The sequence below is a fragment of the Anabrus simplex genome, chromosome 1 (assembly GCF_040414725.1).
Source record: "Anabrus simplex isolate iqAnaSimp1 chromosome 1, ASM4041472v1, whole genome shotgun sequence".
In the NCBI taxonomy this organism is placed as follows: Eukaryota; Metazoa; Arthropoda; class Insecta; order Orthoptera; family Tettigoniidae; genus Anabrus; species Anabrus simplex.
This window is the reverse complement of record NC_090265.1, coordinates 703609049-703621343: the sequence shown is the minus strand read 5'-3', so window position 1 is coordinate 703621343 and position 12295 is coordinate 703609049. Positions and strand designations below refer to the sequence as shown.

The 12295-nt window shown below is 38.3% G+C and overlaps 1 protein-coding gene across 1 annotated transcript in view; it reads left to right on the top strand.

Annotated features, from left to right (window-relative positions):
- LOC136872250 (uncharacterized) overlaps positions 1–10699 on the top strand; it is a 46482-nt gene extending 35783 nt beyond the window's left edge. Inside the window, exon 6 of the mRNA XM_068227406.1 lies at positions 5891–10699. The gene's annotated coding sequence lies outside the window, so the exon portion shown is untranslated. The remainder of the gene's footprint in view (positions 1–5890) is intronic.
- The last annotated feature ends 1596 nt before the right edge of the window (positions 10700–12295 follow it).

Below are 12295 nucleotides of genomic sequence, written 5' to 3'. Positions count from 1 at the left end.
CTGTCTAAATCGTTGGTCCTATTCAAACTAGAGCCCATCAACTGTACTCAAAAATCAATTTCCTGAAAGAAAAAAGATTGTATATTCATTTTTTTCCTAAATCTGTCTTTCAAAAAAATGTGCTGTTATTGGTTTTTTACCCAGTAAGAAGCAAAATAATGGTTATCACAAAAGGAAAATAAGTTTAGGATTTAAAATTAAGTTTACTATAAAATGTTCTTATGCATTTTCATTTCTTCTTTTTCTTTTGCTTATGGCCTCATTCGACCACTTCAGTCAATCCTTTTCTGATCATCTTCATCAATAAGTTTTCTTTCCGAATTGCTCAGTAGCTTTTCATTCGTTCTAATCTTTTCTTCCATTCCTCTTCTGTAAATAACCTTTTCATTGTATGCTGTGACAGGCTCCAGTCTCTGTACACCACTTCATTTGGCACTATCCACCATTGTCCATCTTTCTGATATCTTTTAATTATGCGCGTCCTAGCTATTCTTCTCTCTACTTTTAGGATTTTGTCTATTCTGTTTCTCTGAACAACTTTAAAAAGAGTTCCACTTCTATATGTCATCTGTGGTTGAAACACCGTCTTGTAATGTTTTAATTTTGTTTTGATTGATAGACATTTCTTATTGTATGTAAACCATGTTAATTTTTGAGTTTTCATTTTATTAGTTCTTTCTTGCCATGCAGGTTTCTTGTCCAAATTGTATGTTATAATTTCTTCTAGGTATTTAAATTGTTTCAATATTTTTACTTTCCTGTTATTTATCAATCAATCAGTCTCTACTCATCTGCATTTAGGGCAGTCACCAAGGTGGTAGATTCCCTATCTGTTGTTTTCCTGGCCCAAGAATTATCAGGGAGGCGGTTGAAATACGTAATCACCCAAATAATTTCAACCGCGATACAGGTTACAACCTCAGTGAATCATGGCTACCTATTATAAGAACCATTAGAGAATAATGCTTTGCTGTTGCCATTCATTGTCTCTAGCTGGGGCTAAAATGGCGTCCCTTTTACATCTTAGGACACCATTTCAAGTTCCTTGTTGCTTTATCCCAGCAACCATTAATTCGTCGTTTCATCTATTTCTCTCTTGTCTCCTGATGAAGAAAAGCAAGGTTCCTTTCGAAACGCATTGAGTGTGTTTACAATTAATTACACGACATAAGCCCAAAATATACCTCAATGAATAGTTACACAGGCCATGAAAGGTTAAATGATAAGATTACAAAGAAATTGGAAATTTATTAAACATCTCCCTTGTCCTCTTGAATTCCTGCTTTATTTTCATATTGTGATCTTTCCTACTTTAAAAGACACCACTCAAACTTATTCGCTTACTGATGTCATTCCATGTCATCTCTCCACTGACAGCTCAGAACATACCACTTAGTCGAGCAGCTCGTCTCCTTTCTCCCAAGTCTTTTAGCCCAGATTTTGCAACATTTTTGTAATACAACTCTTTTGTCGGAAATCATCCAGAACAAATCAAGCTGCTTTTCTTTGGAATTTTTTTCCAGTTCTTGAATCAAGTAATCCTGGTGAGGGTCCCATACATTGTAACCATACTCTAGCTGGGGTCTTACCAGAGACTTGTATGCCCTCTCCTTTACATCCTTACTACAACCCCTAAATACCCTCATAACCATGTGCAGAGATCTGAACCCTTTATTTGCAATCATATTTATGTGATTACCACAATGAAGATCTTTCCTTATATTAACATCTAGGTACTTACAATGATCCCCAAAACGAACATTTACCCCATCAATGCAGTAATTAAAACTGAGAGGACTTTTCCTATTTGTGAAACTCACAACCTGAGTTTTAACCCCATTTATTGTCATACCATTGCCTCCTGTCTATCTCACAACATTATCGAGGTCATTTTCCAGTTGCTCACAATGTTGTAACTTATTTATTACTCTGTACAGAATAATATCATCTGCAAAAAGCCTTATTTCTGATTCTACTTCTTCACTCATATCATTGTTATATGTAAGAAAACATAAAGGTCAAATAATACTGTCTTGAGGAATTCTGCTCTTAATTATTACAGGGTCAGATAATGATTTGTCTACTCTAATTCTCTACTTTTTCTATTTTCTAGAAATATAGCCACCCATTCAGTCACTCTTTTGTCTAGTCCAACTACACTCATTTTTGCCAGTAGCCTCCCATGATCAGGATTTTAAATTAGGTTTACTATAAAAATGTTCCTATGCATTTTCATTTCTTCTTCTTCTCCTTCTTCTCGACTCATTCAGCCACTTCAGTCAATCCTTTTCTGATCATCCTCTTCAATAGGTTTTCTTTCCAAATTGTCCAGTAGCATTTTATTCTTTCTGATCTTTTCTGTTGTCCTTACTCATTACAGGTTTATGTTCTCCACTCTCACTAAAGAGCAAGCCAGTTGTCTTTAACTTTCTTCTTCTTACTGTTATGTGGTTCATTTTTTTCATAACTATAATTTTCCAGGAAACCGCACTTGGTTACAGGTATGACTCTATTAACAACGTATGGAGTTTCTCTTTAGGGCTGCCTTCAGATGTTCTATTTACCAGCTACTGTGCTCTGTATTCCTTGTATTGTGAATTTTTATAGAAACTATATTGTGCTATAACACAGGGCAATCCGTATTAACCTTTACAATGTTGATGACTTACCGGTATAACTTTTGAACAGATATGTTGAAAATGTCTTCGACCTGCATCCATACACAGCTGTACTCATTGCACCACATTCTGTGATGTTCTCCGACGTGAATGCTTATCAATGTTATCAATTCCATTCCTAATGGCCTCACAGAGTTCAGAAAGTCACTGTGATCTCTCCTTGTGTACTAATGATTTCTTTGGTGAATTCAGTAAGTGTCCTCAAACAACATCAGCACAGCCCTTACTCATTCCAGGTTTATGTTCTCTACTTTCGCTAAAGAGCAAGCCAGTTGTCTCTAACTTTCTTCTTCTTAGCATTTATCTAACTTAATTGCACGGTCTGGTGTTCTGCACTTCCTCTTCCACTTGATGCGGTCTTGTGCATCTCTCACCACATGTATGTCCTCCCACAGAGTGTTGAGCCATGATTGTCCTCATGGTCTATGGCCCTCAGGACTTAAGTTTAATGCCCTTCTCACAAGTGAAGAACATTTTCTGCATAGAACGTGGCCATACCATCGCACGCAATTCTCTTGCATTTACTCAGGGATCAAGGCCACACCAAATTTTATCCAAACATCCTCATTTCTGATGTGGTCCAGTTTATTGAGTCCCATTGATCAGCAAAGCATCTTCATTTCCATGATGTGCAGCTGTAGTTCATGTCTCCTTGTGATTGGCACCCTCCAATCAAAAAGGACTCCTGCGACTAGGCACCACTTCATCCAGGCAGCGTTGATTCTGCTTGGAATATCTGGGAGCGTTTCACCATCTGATTGGATAAGTGATCCCAGATATTTAAATTGAGATGTTTTGAGAAGCTCAATGCCATCGATGTTAATTGATCCATCACTTTGTACCCCACACTCAAGGTATTCAGTCTTCCCAATTTCTTCTCGAACTTTCTTACCATCTATAAAACTGATGGTCTGGGTGGAACATAGTGCACACCAAATTCTCTTCAAAACTCTGTTACAGTATGTCTTTATTAAGGATTTGTCTTTCAATATGTTTTCACAATAAAAACATACTGCCAGATAAAGTATTGCATGTTTGTGTTGTGACTCCAAAAACTAGAGACTGCAAACTAATTAACAACAGCTAGCAATCTTCAACAATGGATGTCAAAGGTACCAATATACAGGGGGTATAATTTAAAACTTCACACTTTTGCTCACAGGCTGCAGGAATTCCCAAGTGAGCACCATATGGCTTGTGTCTAGCTTGGCGTGATAGGAAGTCTTGACAGCTGACGTAGGAGTTTGCTCGTAACTATTTTATTTTTAAGGTATGTTGTGAGGTTATTAGTACACTATAGGGCAGGGAATATTCTTGGGAATATTTTTGGTCAAATGTTATTTGCACAAGAAGAAGGAACCAATTAAAAGGTGCTTTAAAAATTTCATAGACAGTTTCCCTGTTCCACAGTACCATCAAAACTTCACGTGCAACAACTCGTTCAAAGTGGCATAGTACTGGTTCCATAACTAGTAAGAAAATAACAGTGAAGAAGAACAGCTCTCAAACAGAAGAGGTTAGAAGATATATAGGCAAGACTGCTAGTCAGTCCACATAAGTAGCATCAGACAGTAGCTCAGGAAACTGGTATTTCACATTTGTCAGCATGTAATGCAACAAAATTGTTATTTTTATGATCTCACTGGACTCATTCAGTCCATAATATAGAGTCTACATATTTCATTGCAAGAATAAAATTTTACAACTGGCTAATGAATAGTGTCCATTATGGTATCATGGATCCAAAATTTCTTTTTATGAGTGGCTCAAATGAAACCATGCACATTTTACAGCCATGACCTCTGCACAATGTTATGGTGGGTGTATTGTGCACTATTAGTGCCCGACAAATTATCAGTCTGATCTTTTTTGGGATACGATTACTTCCGACCATTATATTCACAGCATTCTTGAACCATTTTTTGGTGAGCTGACTGAAAAAGAACACAGGTACGACTATTTTCAGCAGGATGGTGTGATGTCCCATATGCAGGAAGTGTTCAATGATGATCAGATCATCAGTAAAGGCTTATGGCCCAGTCATAAGCCTGATTTTAAGCACCTGTGACTTTTATCTACGGGAAAATCTCAAGGGAAAAGTTTACAGGAATAATCCTTGAACAGCAGAAGATTTAAAAATAAAAAATTAGTAACACTGTGCATTTCATCAGTGTCCATAAACTGTTTCAAGATCACTTTCAACATCCTCTGTAAATACTGGTGAGTTCAGTTTCACTTAGTTTCTATAGGCGTGATCATCCCACTTCTTTGAGACAACTACGTCCACTCGCCATTGCAGGCAATGCGCATGCTGTCACCAATTCTCTGCACTCCTACACTTTGGTACTCCTCTATGAAGTCTTAAATTATACTCCCTGTAGATTCTTCCAAAGACGCTGTGATTATTAAGCTTCCAGGGGGCTGAAAAGAAATGTAAGAGCACCTATCAGTTTGAAGAAGCAGTGTATGGTAATGTGGTGATTGCCCTTATCCTTTTGTGTTTTCTTTCTGTTCCCTCTCCTTCCTACACTGATCTGTCACTGTTTCCATCCTACAAATGTGTTCCTTGTGGTGTTCCTATTTTTCTATATGATTTAATAAATAATGGCCCCACTCTGTGTTCCCAATGAATTCTGTTCCATTGATGTTCCCTGCTAATATGTCATGGTTGAGACTCCTGGGTTGTGTGTCACCTGCTATGGTTTGAAACTCCAGGCCTTAACTGATTAACACAGGAGAGGTCGCATTCACTCCCTGGGTGAGAGGTCGTGCCGGGTCCCTTAGACCAGGTTGTTTCCAATAATGCATTACTGTATTGTACTGTACTGTGTTTTACTAGTTCTCTATGATTTGTTATATAATTTTGTTCTCAGATAAATTTTTATTGTTTTCATGAAATTCTTCTGATTTTCACTAATGTTTTTAAAAATTCACATATTGCAAAATTGACAAAAAATTTTAGTTTAGTAAGTGGATACTCTTTATGCTGTTAATTTCTTAACTACTTCTAGATAATGACAATTATAGCAATGTTTGTAATAACATTAAAACACAAAATGTATGTCATCCACTGTGATAACTTTAGTTCCTCACAGGGCTACTCATTCGCCTCCCAGACCCCTTTCTTCTGCACACACTTGACACAAGTTGATACTGTGCGCTCCTTAAAGATGTATTATCCGTGAAAATTTTAGTGATACTTTGTTTTACAGGAACAGGAGTAAGGAGGGAGCTACCCCGGTTCCAGTAATACTGCCAACTGAATGGAAATGAAATCTGAATTGAATTGATAGTACTGGTATTATCGATCAATGTGAATTTTCTAAACCTTCCTTATCTTCAGCCAACAACTGTGTCACACACACATTGTATAACATTTCTTGATGTGAATCTTGTACCTAGCATGAATTCTCAGAAATATCACTTTCACAATCGTCACTGCTATCTGCAGTACTATTAATTACAATCTCATCCATGGCTATTTCCATGACACCGTCGTGCCTCCAGAATTCCTCTTCCAGTTCTTTCACCTTTCTGCAATACCCCTCTCAAACTGCGGCAGATACTGAATGGAATGCTCGATGCTGACATGTCTCCCTTAATATTTTCCTCACTCATGTTCAATCCTAACCTATATTTTGGCTTTGCTTTGTAAACAACAACAGTACATAAAGTGTTGCAATTATACCACCAGATGCCTCATGGCGATGCATAATCGATTCATAGTTTTTGTGTCAAAGGTTGCCAATACGAATCTCGTAGATAACCAAGGTCTACCGATTCATCACTAGGAAGCCGAAGTATCACTAAAAGTTTCGCGTACAATATGTCTAACATGTGCTACACTGTATCTTGGTCTTGCTATGTTTGCACCAATCACCATAAGCAAAACAACTCTCTTGTTCAACTCTAAACACTAAGCTTTAGACAATAATGTAACGTTTTCTTTGCATTAAACATATATAATTGTTAAACATATAAGTACAAATGTTAAGGATCCACCAATTCAATACACTATTTAATCAGATAAAAGACTTCACCTGATAGGAATTATTAGTACATGTTTCATCCACCTAGTGAACATCTTGAACAACATAACATAAGTACTAAACCTTATTACATTTAGATTATTAAAAAGAGAATATGGAGTCTTGGTTGTAGGCAGCTCCACATCGTTCATAAATAAACCAGCCCTCATGGATAATAAGATTTATTTACACCACACACAGTTTTAGTACACCTATGCATGTGAGATAGGTTACACTGATTACACCAACAAGACACAAACAGGCGTGATGCTCATGCTCACTCCACGCAGCCGAATGACGCTATACCCTGATGCAATGTTGCATCGTGCACAAGGGTGTGTTCTGTATGTGGGGCGAGTTCATTCTTCCTGATGCCGCCACATCACCCCCCCACGGAGAAGGAAAGTTCACAAATCGAATGGACGGGCAAAGCGAACTCTGCGTCCTGATCGTGTTGTGTACTTTCTGGGTGGTGATGACGCATCAGGTAAGTCAGGTGTAAAAGAAGTGCTAGGTTGACCGGATGAAATGGGGGTAGCAGATGTGTCAGGTGTGTTGGTGCGGGTAGGAAGAGCAAGGTTTGTTTCTATGTATGCAGGTTTAACACGGTCTGTACTTACTACTACTTCTTTGTTTCCGATCATTAGCGTCAAAGTCTTCTCATTACGGCTGACTACAGGGTAAGGACCAGAGTATGGGGGTTGCAAGGGAGGCTTCACATGATCAACTCTCAGGAAAACATGGGAGGCAGTTGCCAAGTCTTTGAAGACGAATATTTTCTCTTGACTATGGCGGGAGGCAGGAACAGGTCTTAGTTCGGCCATTACCTTCCTTAGGTGATTTACAAAATCCGCAGGGTCAAGTGGAATAGGGGGACTGGGCGAAGAAGTAACCATTTCCCCAGGGAGGCGTAGAGGCTCCCCAAAAACTAGTTTGGCGGGGGAAGCTTACCAGCCGAGGTAGAAGACATTGTCATTAACCCTCCTACCACAGGACGTTACAAAAAACTAAAATCTGAACTAGTCCGTCGTCTTTCCGTATCCGAAGAGCAACGAGTTCGCCAACTTCTTGGCGACGAAGAACTCGGTGATAGGAAACCATCACAATTTTTACGTCACTTAAAGTCATTAGCCGGTAGCTCACTTCATGACGAAAGTATATTAAAACAACTTTTCATGCGTCGACTACCCTAGCACTTGCAGGCTATATTAGCGGCCCAGTTAATGCCTCTAGCTGATATAGCAGAGCTTGCAGACAAGATCTTGGAACTTTCACCTACTGTCACACCACCATATAGCCACTTGGCCGTACATGCTACAGCTGCGCCGAATACTTTAGCTGCCCAGATGGAGGAATTGACACGTAAAGTCGATGCCCTGGCCCGTAACCAGCCCCGAGGCAGGAGTCACAGTAAAAGGAGATCTAAAAGCCGTGACCGTTCCCTTACTCCACAGAGCCGGCTTTGTTGGTACCACAAAAAGTTCCAAGATAAAGCTGTAAAATGTACTAGTCCCTGTTCCTGGCAGGCGGAAAACGGAACGAACAGCCAGTGAAGACGGCAACTGTCTGTTCTACATCGGGCCGCCGTCTATTTATTTTTGATCAGAATACCAAAGCAAAATTTCTGATTGACACCGGATCTGACCTTTGCTGTTTCCCGCGTAAGCTTCTGGGAAACACTTGCAAAGCTTCTGGGTATGAGCTGAGCGCTGCAAACGGTAGTACAATCAGGACATACGGTAGCCTTTCCATGAACCTCAACCTTGGTTTACGTCGTGACTTTCGTTGGCAATTTGTCATTGCTGATGTTAGCACAGCCATCATTGGTTCTGATTTTCTGGCTTACTATAACTTACTCCCTGACTGCCGTAACAGATGCCTCCTCGACGGCACCACCGGCCTACGCGTTAAGGCATCTGTAGCTTCTATCGAACAGGCCAGCGTAAAGACTGCTGCAGTATCCACCGACTCACCTTTCAGCATGTTGCTCGCTGAGTTTCAGTCCATTACTCGCCCACCTGGGATCCAACGTGATATTAAACACAATACTGTACATCACATTAGGACATTCTTCATTCTTCCTGATGCCGCCACAAGAACAATGGGAATTAAAATGTCCATGGGGTAACCCATTAAATTTGTGGAATAAACTACCAAATTAAAATACATGAAATAGAAAGTACATGTATTGAGTTGTAAAAATATCAAATATTTTGCGTGGCAAACCAGTCACACGAGTCTTAAAATTGTTTGTTGATGTGTTCATATATAGTGTCTTGATGTTATGGGAAAACAAATTAAACGTGTCACATGTAACAAGGTGTGCATAAGAAACATTCAAATTAGGGGTAAACATCCTCTATAGCACATATCAGTCTATTTTATATTGCAGTGGGCTTCAAAAGGGAGCCACTGAACCTTTTAAACTTAAAGATCTTGCAAACGAATAACCGCGTATAACACGTGAAAAACGTGTAGTGTTCCCCGCTGGCCCCATTGGAAGGTCTCATGCTGGTCTGATAATTACTATAATAGTATTGTCTGCCTCCATAGCATAATGGTTAGCGTTATTAGCTGCCAATCTCAGAGGCCCGGGTTCGATTCCCGGTACAGCCAGAAATTTAAGGGTGGAAGGAGAGCTGGCAAGTGGTTAACAATGGTAAATACAATGCCACTGGGGGTGTGCTTGGAAAGAGATGCACCACCTTGAGACAAGGACACGAGTTTCTTACTCGGTTTCTGTTGCGGTTTTCTTCCTCTATGCTCTCTAAGAGCTTCCTAATCCTATGCTTTTCTTTGACATCCATCATAAAATGGAACATTCAACAGGTTGTTTGCGGTGGTAATGACCAGGTCTGAAATAAATTGTTTGTAATTGGACTTGCTGTACAACAAAGGAGGACTGGCGGACTGCGGGAAAGTAATGCTGAATATCTCCGTAAGCATTAGATGAAGTATGGAGGGAAGGGTGCACAGCAAACAAAAATTATGATGTGAAAAATATTAACCTGGTCTAAAAGATTGCAATCTTTTCCTGTTTGTCAAATACTTGAAAAAATCAAGACCTTGATCTTTATGGATTTGTAAATCATGAGAACCAGATAAACATATCCTTCTCTTAATGGTTCAAATGTTTGCCAAACAGAAAAAACTTGTCGCATACCATATCACCATCAACCTGCCTTACAAACCAAGACTGTTAATAGTATTGACAAGGTGGATCCACATATTTAGAAGTGTTTAAATAAATGAATGTGTGATTAATTTTGAGTCAATATGGAACTAAGGTACCTGACCATTATGGTTAAAATAATTAATATGGAGTTCTAAGAAGACTCAATTTTTGGGGTGAATAATAAATGAAAAATCCTAGCATAAACAATTTATTTTCAGGGGTTCATAAGACATGCTCATAATCTATGTTATCTTAAGCTAATTCATTATTTGCTTTATAATCCAGATTTTTTAAACTTCAATATGCTGCATAAATGTGTAAATAGTGTGGATAACTTTTGTTTTGTAGGTGGTGAAGTAACTTTTTCATCTCAGAAACATGAATTGACTGTATTAATAAAGACAACATATTACAATTACTTCGACTGTAAAATAAATGAGGATAAACCCTGGGTACCACATATTCGCTGTAATTTATGAGCAGTAAATCTCTGTGGTTTGTTGAGGACATCCCAAGAGTTAGGTTGTAATATGTTACTGAAGATACACTTTCTTCACACTTATCTTGACTTCTTTCCAAGCAGATGTGGCATGTTGAGTGACGAGCATCGAGTGCATTTCAATCAAGGCACTTGCAACAACTGAGCTTGTCTATGCTTGCAGATTATTGGTGGAAGTAGACTATAAGTGAAAATCAAAGAAACAGAAACACTCCAGTGAATAGGTAAATGAATAAGACTGCATTGGAGTTTAGTTCAATACATACAAATATATTAAAATGTTGTAAAACTGAGACTTAATAAAAGAGTTCTGATGTCATATTGATTTTCCTTGACCCCTATTTACCTCGAATTAACTATTTTTGTTCAGGAAATGGACAACTTTTATTACTTTTTTGATCAGCGTAATTCTCAAACTGTGCTCCACAGACCCCAGGGGACCCCAGGGGACCCCAGGGGACTCCAACACTCTTTCTGGGCATCTGTGAATTAAACATTCTATTTCTTCCTTCAGAAGGATTTTTATATGGCAATAAAAGCAGAACCACATTAGTAATTAAAAGAATTTCATTCTTGTTGGTACAACATATGCATTCATTTGGTAATACTGTTGACAGCCTTCATAAGTTATTAATCTGTGTAAAACTGTAAATTAAACTCAATAATCGCAAACATTTTATGTTTTGTTTTAATGTTTATTGGCTTAGACATCATCCTAATATGCCTGAAGATAAACATGCTAACGTTAACAAGTTGTTCCAATGTGCATCTGCTAGTTTAGTTGCTTCTTGTGGTGTATCAGTAAAAAAAGAAATGAAGGAAATATTATAATGAATCATCTACAATACACATTTGTGTCTTCTGCAACCAACAAGAGCAATTTTAATATGTTCCATGTTCTGATGATCTATCAAATGAATGTAAAAAACTTATAGAACTACATAGACATCTTAACATCTTCACTACCAGCTGCCAAGCAGCTTGCCACTGCTGTGGCCCAGCCATTTCTAAAAAGCCCCTACTTGACTGCTGATTTCTACATTAGTGCATGTTAAAGAAATCATTAGTGAATTTACACCTGTACATTCATCAAATATTGGAGCTGATGGATGACAGAAAGAAAACTTGGTCATTGTTCCTGTCCAGATTACTATTCACCCTTCCAGTGCTTTAACTGAACATGTAATCATACTCACTTTCACTATCTGAAGCTATTGTTATATCACACATTTCTTCTCCTGGAAACACTCTTATTTCTACTTCATTTACTCGTTTGAAGCTTTGTCTACTACAAACCTCCATCACTTGCAATTTCAATCAGTTTGAGAAGCGCCAAAATAAGCTTCTAAATGATGAGTAAAAGAACACAAAAGGAGGGTTGTACAATGTCAAGAAAAGAGGACACTCGAGTCATCTACCAGAAGAAAAAGAAACTTCTAGGTGGAACTTTTTTGATCTCCGGAAACACAAGCATATCGGAGCATGCTACACTGAACGAGTGTTAAACGACTTCACTCCTCTACAGGTCACAGAAGACGGTGTGCTTAAAAAACCATGAATGAAGGTGTTAAAACAGACATTCAGATCATTCTAGTAAGTCAGGTGATTTGTTTAAAAGGAAAGGTGGAGAAATTAAATGAAATATCAAGTATTATCAAAACAATTGCACTAGCAGTTAAGGCTTTGCTTTGTATGAAGTGTTATTATTTAAGTTTAGCTTAGCAGTTCAAGCTTTGGGTGGCCCAAAAGTAGCAGACCATACTTCGACTTCTAGCAGAGTCAGTATGAAAAGAAAACAGACTGCTTATTTTGTAACAAAAACACTCTTCATTACTAGTTTTCCATTAACTGATCAACTTGCTGGCTATCAGCATTACTATAGGTCTGTAATCACATAATTTAAGACACAATTCAT